This window comes from Marmota marmota, unplaced genomic scaffold (genome assembly GCF_001458135.2).
Source record: "Marmota marmota marmota unplaced genomic scaffold, marMar, whole genome shotgun sequence".
Lineage (NCBI taxonomy): Eukaryota > Metazoa > Chordata > Mammalia > Rodentia > Sciuridae > Marmota > Marmota marmota.
This window is the reverse complement of record NW_025999949.1, coordinates 19482397-19491115: the sequence shown is the minus strand read 5'-3', so window position 1 is coordinate 19491115 and position 8719 is coordinate 19482397.

Sequence of the window (8719 nt, the reverse complement as noted above, 5' to 3'; positions counted from 1 at the left end):
ATTTCAGTAGCAAACAAAGTGCCAATTAAGCCATTGGCTACTAAGTACTCATTAACTTACGATCAGAAATTTTCATACCATACTCATTTCTCATTTTAGGGAGGGGATCAAGGACCCCACAATCAACCATGCAGGTATTGGAACCTATAATTCCAGGGACACCATTCTCATAGACTGCAACGTGACTGGAATGTTCTGCAGATGGGCAGGGTACATCTGCATACGCGTCCTTGGCAGCTCTGTATATGGGAAGAGGTTTTGCTCCTTAGTTGGTTTGTAAAATAATAATTTGAAATATGTGTCAACTTTTTATAATTGAGACAATAATAAAATTAATTATTCTGTAACTTTGTCAAGATTGAGTTGTTCAGAATGTTCCAGAAGATTCATGTTGAAGTGTGGAGGTGGGGCTAGACAGAGTATCCCTGGGTCCAAAGGGCTCCCATGGAACTGGATCAGAAAAAGTAAAAACTCAAAGGAGAAAGCCAGGGACAGTGCTAAACATGAACTGTGTCCACAGGGCGAACGTTTAGTTCTGCTCCAGGATGCTTAGGTCATCTGGAATCTCCTTTTTGTATCACTTTCTCTGGTGGTAGAAGTGGGGGTTGTGGAACAGAAAGATGGGGCTAACTGGTGGACAGTGTTTTTTTGTGGCAAGATTGGAAGAGAATGTCATCTTTGAGGAATCTTACTTTGTTTAAGCCATAGAGATTCTTAAAGAATACTCAGATTCTGGAATGAAAGTCTTGAGCCCTGGGTTTCATTTTTTAGCAAGTTACCATATTTGTTTGGGCCCTGGTTTTCTTCGTTGAATAGCTGGGTGTAGCTACCTGTAAATCTTATTCTCTCTGAATTCAGATCCAAAGCACACTTTGAATAACAAATTTGTTAACATCCCTTATACTATCATGAAATAAATCTCATAAATAATAGAGTATGTCTCTAATTTAAATTTTAAAATAATGTAATCTCGGGCTGGGGATGTGGCTCAAGCGGTAGCATGGTCGCCTGGCATGGGCGGGGCTCTGGGTTCGATCCTTAGCACCACATACAAATAAAATAAAGATGTTGTGTCCACCGAAAACTAAAAAATAAATATTAAAAAATTCTCTCTTTCTCTCTCTCTTTAAAATTACTTAATTAATTAATTAATGTAATGTCCCAACATTAAGATAATGAGGAAAGGAAAGACATTATTTCTTTTTAAAGCAGAATGTCAATAGATAAATACTACACTAGAGGTAATAATAAAGAAGTTCCACATTAGCACCTCTATGTAAAAGTCATCCTTGGTGCAACCTGAAAATGTGACAGGGGTGTGTGGTTTTATTTGGGGGTCTAGCAAAATATTTCACTGTGAAGGACTGCCCTGGGATGCCCAGGATCCCTGGCTGCCATCACTAAATTCTGGAAGTGTGATACCTCCTCTCTGAATGATAATCACACACAGTTCTAAACACTTTGCATGGATTCACTTCAGTCCTCACCCAGTGTGGTTGTTGCTCCTGTTTCACAGATAAGAAAATTGAGGCACAGAGAGGTTTAAGTCTCTTGCCAGAGACACATGGTTACTGCTAAGTCTTAGATTCCAACACCGACCTTAGATTAGGGATGCTTGCCTCCACCTTGTTGATCAGGAAAGTGAAGCACCAAGAGGTGAGTGATTTGTCCTAATTGAGTCTTATACTTTCTTCTCTGGCATATTAGTTTTCTATTGCTGTTATGACAAGGTACCAGGAATCCTACTACTTAGAACACAGATGTATTATCTTACAGGGATTTTTTTAAGTTACAAGTCTGACAAAGGTCTTACTAAGCTAAGCCAAATATGTTTGGCTGCATTCCCTTCTGGAGATCCTAGGGGAGAATCTCTCTGCTTTTCTAGAATTTCCAAGGGCCCACGTCTTGGCTCATGGCCTCTTTCCTGTTTTTTTATTTTTTTATTTTTTAGTTGTAGTTGGCCACAATATCTTTATTCTATTTATGTATTTTTATGTGGTGCTGAGGATTGAACCCAGGGCCTCGCACATGCTAGGCGAGCGCTCTACAGCTGAGCCACAATCCCAGCCCCATCCTTCCTGTTTTTAAGACTCCAGGGGTAGGTGGAATCCTCTTCACATCTAACTACTCCTACCTCTTCTTTGGCTACTTTTTCTATTTTTGAGAACCCTTGTGATTACACTGGTCACACCTGGATAATTCAAGATAATCTTCCCATGTTAAGGTCAACTGATTAACATCCTTGAGTTCATCTTCCACTTTAGTTCACCTTTACCATGTAAGGTAACTTCTTCGAAGGATCTGGAGACTAAAACGTAGACATCTTTGGGAAAGAACATTATTATTGACTATTGATCTAGTTTGCTGAATCAGTAATACTAAGGGAGTTCCCAGGTAGTCCTTCCAGAATCTACTGCACCTCTGTAAATAATCTCTTTCTTGCTCATCAAAACGTTTCTCATTCATTTACATATATTCCCAACTGACAAGTCATTTATTGAGTGTCTTCTATGTGTCATATGCCACTAGGACTTCACCCTCAAGAAGCACCAATCTAGCCAGGCACAGTGGCACAAGCCTGTAATCCCGCAACTGGGGAGCCTAAGACAGGAGGATCGTGAGTTTAAAGCCAGCCTCAGCAAATGTGAGGTGCTAAGCAACTCAGTGAGATCCTTTCTCTAAATAAAAATACAAAATAGGGATGGGGATATGACTCAGTGGTCAAGTGCCTCTGAGTTCAATCCCCAGTACCAAAAAAAAAAAAAAAAATCACCAATCTAGTGACAGATATGGATAAGCATGATGCAAATACCTACAGGACAGAGGAAGAAGGGTGACATCAGGGATGTTATAAAATTCTGTGGTATCCCTGGAGAAGGGTACCTGGTCTCTCCTTGGACAGGGCTAAGAAAAGCAGTGTCTCAAGGAAGGCCCCAAAACAGCAAAGGCCTCCACTGTGACTTAGTATGCTTAGGAAGGCAGAATGTGACCTTCACACCTTACTGATGGGTAAGAGTGGAAAATGACAAAGCTGAATGGAAACCAAGCCTGTGTGTACAGAGCCGGACTTTGTACTGAAGCCCAAGTGTTTAAAGCAGGGGCATGTCATGCTCTGGTTTCCATGTCAGGAAGGTGATCCAGAGACACACTTCTAACAGAAGGTGGGCAAGGCTCCAGTGTTCAGTCCCTCTGATTTTTGCTTAGGAGCACCTTCCCAGGCAAGGACAGCTTTGTAAAGTGACTTTGCTCACCTTGTGATGTTGTGGTCAAGCCAACTTCTGTGGATGGAGGGGCTGGTGCTACGATCTCCTCGGGTTCACAGGAGGAAGTGGAAGTGCCAGAGAGCAGGCGACTTACCTGAGGTTACCTTGTACTTGATGGAGCTGGGAGTCAGGTGGCCCAACACTCCATCAAGGTTGTCCTGCCGTGCACTACACAAACTCAAGACATCCCATAGTGGACAGAGGGAACTGAAGAGGTATATGCCATGGACCCTGATTTCAGGGAGCCTAAAGTAAACTAAGGAGGCAGCCATCAGACACAGGGTGTGAAGCTCTTGAGACTGATAATGACAAGCCAGTGTAATTAGCGATGAGGATTAGCATGAACCCAGCAGATAGCGCAGCACCTGCACACATTAGGCTATTAAAATGTTAGAAAGGAAATGATGTAAAGGCAGATAGATGGAAGGAAGGAGGGAGGGGGAAAGGTAAAGAGAGGAGGGACAGAGGTAGAACAGAGGAAGGAAGGCAGAAAGGGAGGGAGGGAGGGAAAGAATCCTGGGACTAGTTTCTTTCTTTGTCTCTTTTCTTTCTTTCTTTCTTTCCTTCCTTCCTTCCTTCCTTCCTTCCTTCCTTCCTTCCTTCCTTATTTCGTTTTTTTAACTCCCATCACCTACCACTCACCCTGCTCTGCCACAGGAATAAACACTTGGCATTGGATAATGAGAATTACACCTGGCTCTGAAGAAAGCAACATAGAAGTGACTGTATGGGATCTGAGAAGCATTTGCTTAACACAGACCCATCTGAAAGACAGTTGAAAGTGGAACAAGACAAGATTTTTAAAAGTTCAAGAAAGAATGTAATTATCCTTTTATTGTTACTTTTATAACCACCCCTCCTGCCAACCCCCCCCCCACCATCTACCACCCTCTGTGGCTCAGGCCCTATGAATCTGAATATGTAAGAACACTTTTTACCTGAGGAGATGAAAACTGTCTGCTTGGATATTTTAATTGTGTCTTTTGTAAGCGTACGTATGCGTGTGAGGATTCAGACCATCTTCCTCCAGTGAAGCTGATGGGAATGGCCCTTCAACTCCTCATTTCTGCTGTGGTGGGTGATGCTCTTCAGGTTCAGCCGTCCATTTTAGCAGTCGCCCCATGGAGTGTGTATTAAAAATAACTCACTGCATGCACACAGCTCCATATTTGTGAAAGGCATCTAGCTGAAGCTACCAGTGGTCTGCTTGGAAAATTATTTCCTTTCAGCTACTGGCCTTCCAAGCATTCCATTTCACGTGATGGCTTTCGAAGTAGTTAATGTTAAAGAAAAGCCAGAAGTTCCCCTGCATTTATACCAAGTGTTTTATGTACCAAACCTCATTATCCACTTCACTGGCCTTGATCTATACTAATGCTTGCCTTCAGCTCTGGCCTGCACAGTGAGACTTCAGCGGAAATATACATTACCCACTACGAGGTCAGTGTTCTAACAGAGCCACGGAGATGAGCCTCACTCTCCGTGTGGGCTGGACGAGATGGAAAAGTTCGGGATGCACAGTGATCATGAAGGAAATTAAAATGATGACCCATGTGTGAGCTCAGTACTTTTTAAACAACTGCTCTTGTGGTTGCAAGCATTGTTCTTGGCATGTTGATAAGTGCGGAAAGATTTGTCTAAAATTTGACTGGTTGTTGAGTATGGCTGCTTTTAACAAATCCCGTTTATTTGCATTGCTGTGCAAACTGCCATGTTTCTTTCCATCATAGTTTTTTTCCCCCTTTTCTCAAAGCAGTAAGCAATACATACAGTCTGATGGCTTAGAGGGTGGACCTGCGATTCACTCTCTCTAGGCTGAAATTCTTATTCCACCTCTTCCCAGCTGTGGGAGCTCATTGAAGTTACTAAACTACAAGCCTCTATTTTTTAACCAGTAAAGTAAATTTCCTCTTCTTGGGTTTGCTGTAAGGAGTAAAGTGATTGTGTATAAAAAGCAGTCGGCTCATTGCTGGAGCTGATTGAAGACTCAATAATCACTAACCATGTAATATGGCACAGCACAAACCTAGCTAGTGTTATTTCCAAATAGAGGGTTCAATCACTTAAGTTAAAGGGTTTAATCATATGTTGAAAAAGGTCTTTGGGAGCATGGTGTGGTGGCACATGCCTGTAATCCTAGCAGCTTGGGAGGCTGAGGCAGGAGGATCTAGAGTTCAAAGCCAGCCTCAGCAAAAGTGAGGCACCAAGCAATTCAGTGGGACCCTGTCTCTAAATAAAATACAAAATAGGGCTGGGGATGAGGCTCAATGGTCAAGTGCCCCTGAGTTCAATCATGGTACCAAAAAAAAAAAGAAAGAAAAGAAAAAAAGAAAGAAAAAGGTCTTTTGGGGGTACATGAGACAGTTTTGAATTTGCCATATTAGGGAACAGTATAATGGCTATCCCAAAGGGATTTCGCTTGCTTTGAAGGGAGAGGAGTATGATCCCACATGGGTGTGTTTTGTTGATGATTTTTAGTAATATCACATGTTTTCCATCAACCAGACCACAGTGTAGGCTGCTGTGGGTTTTGGTGGGCAAATGTAAAATTTGTACTAATATGCTGATTATGCAGGAAGTTGCAGGAAAAAAATGTTTTGTAAAGGAAAGCTAGGAGGCGACTATTTAAACTACACAGCCAAATGCAAACTTCTGTGAAAAATTGTAGGAATGTGAAGATCTTATTAGCTATAAGAAGCCAGAATGTTTCTTTTATTAAAAATGTAAATTTACATAACTGTTTTATGTAAATTTACATAAATGTACTTACATAACTGCTATTAAACCAGTATTATACTTCCATTTTTTTATTCTATTATATAGTACTGTGTTGTATGGAATCCAAGAGATCTTCTGGTGGAAGATATATCATGTTTATGTACATGTAAGAAAAGAAAAAATAATTGTCTGAGATGGAGTCAAGTAGGAGGGCTGCTTAAAGTTAGGGTGCGAGGAGGCTGAACCTTCAACATGTAGGAAACACGGAACAAAAGCCCATCACACAGCATACACAACAAAGAAACTTGGAAGTCTCAAATCTGGTACTGATGGAAGGAAAAAAAATATTTCTCTTGAGATTTTGAAAGGCAAATCCGTTCTAATAAATATTTAGGTTTGAATTGACAATGTCATTGTGCATTTGGAAAAAAAAAATATTTGGGCAGATAATTAAAAGCAGTCTCAGGTGAGAAGAGCCCTGACTGAGGGACAAGAGCAATTGTCAACACTCTCTGAAGGAACTCAGCTTCCATCCAAGCCTCCAGTGAATTCATGATGCCAGCAGCACAAAAGCTCATTTTCAAAATCAGAGATGAAAACTATACAAAACAGAAGCAGTTTGAATTGATTCAACGTGGTGTGTAGGAACTACGTAGTATTATTAGTACAACAAGTATTTCTTTGATGGGCCTTTTTTTTTTGATAGGTTGAAGCAAAAATCTATACTGGAATGAGATGAAACTCAAGTTCTTCTGAAATATAACAGTGCAGAGGGGAGACAGGAGCAGAGGGTTGGGTTACATTCCTGCAGATTACAAATGCATTTTACAAAATAATAAAAAAAAAGTATACAAGTATGAGAAAATGCTGTTGCAGAACTTATAGAATGACCCAAAGAGAAGGCTTAAAGTATATTGGAAGTTAAAAGGAAGGTTTTTCCCGAAGAAGGTGACTTAATAAGTGTTGTGGTTTGGATCTGGAATGTTCCAAATGAGCAGGGGTGAGATTTCGAGCGCAGCAGTGGTGGAGCTTTGGGGAAGTGATGATTAGATCCTGGGGGTTCTGGCCTCAGCAGAGGGTCAATCCGTGTAGGTAGTCAGAGCAGAATGGACTATGAGAAAGCTGTGGGAACTGTGGGTGGTGGAACCTTTTTGGAGGGAATGGGACCTGGGGGCGGGGGTGCCCTTGATGCTATATCTTGTCCCTGACCCCTTCCTGTCTCTCTTTCTGCTTCCTCCATGACAGCCTCCTCTGTCACACATTCCCAGGTCCAAAGCAATGGAGCCAGCTGGCAGTGGACTGAAACCTTTGAAACTGAGCCAGAATAAATCTCTCCTCCTTTAAGTTGTTCTTGTCAGATATTTTGGTCACAGTTGACTAACACAGTAGGGTTATATAAGCAAAGTGAAATGTAAAATATAGGTAATTATTTGACTATTTGGGGCCCTGCATTTCAAATACTTTCATCTGAAGCATTCTTTCATCTATAATGAAAATCAAGGTTAATGATTTTTTTTTTCGTTTTTGCTTGCAATATTCCTATATTTCCCTCTGTTCTCTACTTCATTTCTAAATTTTTTTTATGAATTAACATAATATCTGCTTATAGCATTCCTTTGTCTGCCTTTCCTCACACTCTCTCCTGCCTAGATGTTAAGAGTCTGTACCGTATCTTCCGGAACACAAAACTTAGAATATTAAAATAAATCATAATGTTAATAATATTTTAAAATTAGAATATACATTTTACTATTCTGAGTATTATGCTCATACTACTATTTCTTGATTTATCAATTCTAGGCATTATGGACCAAGCCAATCAATGTTTATAAAATATTGACCCTGTCAATGTTGTTTCATACTCTAGTCACATAATATTGTATGATTAAGTTTCTTGGAGCTAGTAACTGCTTCTCATTTCTATTTGCTTAGTTTCTTAAATATTTTTTTAGAAAAAAATTAAAATGTCTGTTATTTTTCTTCTTCCAAGTGCAACAATGGATTTATCAAATTTCTAGCAATAATTTTTTCCAAATACTCATATATATCACATAATCTACTCATACTGTTCATTTTTTTTTCCTGAAGCCCTAAACTATTCCCTCTTGGGACCTCTGGCCTGAAGATCTTATACCTCAGTTCTGGGGCATTTTCTTGTACAATTTCTTGCCTCCATTTTCTTTGTTCTCTGTGTGAGGAAATCCTGTCAGTTAAATGTTGGACCTCCTATATTAACTCACCAGTAAACTGATTTTGTTGTTGCCTTATTGTTTTTTTTCTCCACCTTCTCTTCTGTTTTTATTTTTGCTGTCTTTATTTCCCCCTATGGAGAATTACTATATTTTTATCTATCACTGTTGCCTTGATTTTTTTCCCATTCCATCTGTCATACAGATCTCTACGTTCCAAAATTACTTTCTTGTTCTCTCATTGCTCCTTTTTAATATAGCATCCTCTCATTGCTTTGTGGATGCCCTATCTTTTCTTGTCTCCTGAGCATGTTACAAATAGCTTTTGAAGATTCTTTGTTTGCACTAGTATTGACTCAGGCGTCCCCAAGTTCTTTTCTCTCTTCTTCATTCTTGAGTGTGCTATGCTTATCTGATGATTTCATCTCCTTGGAGATTTGTTTCATCTTTGTACATCCTAAGAGTCAGAGTTTGTGTTGAGGATCTAAGTGCCAGAAGTTTATTTGAGATATATCAAGGAAACACTGGAATGGAGTGAGGACATCAGAC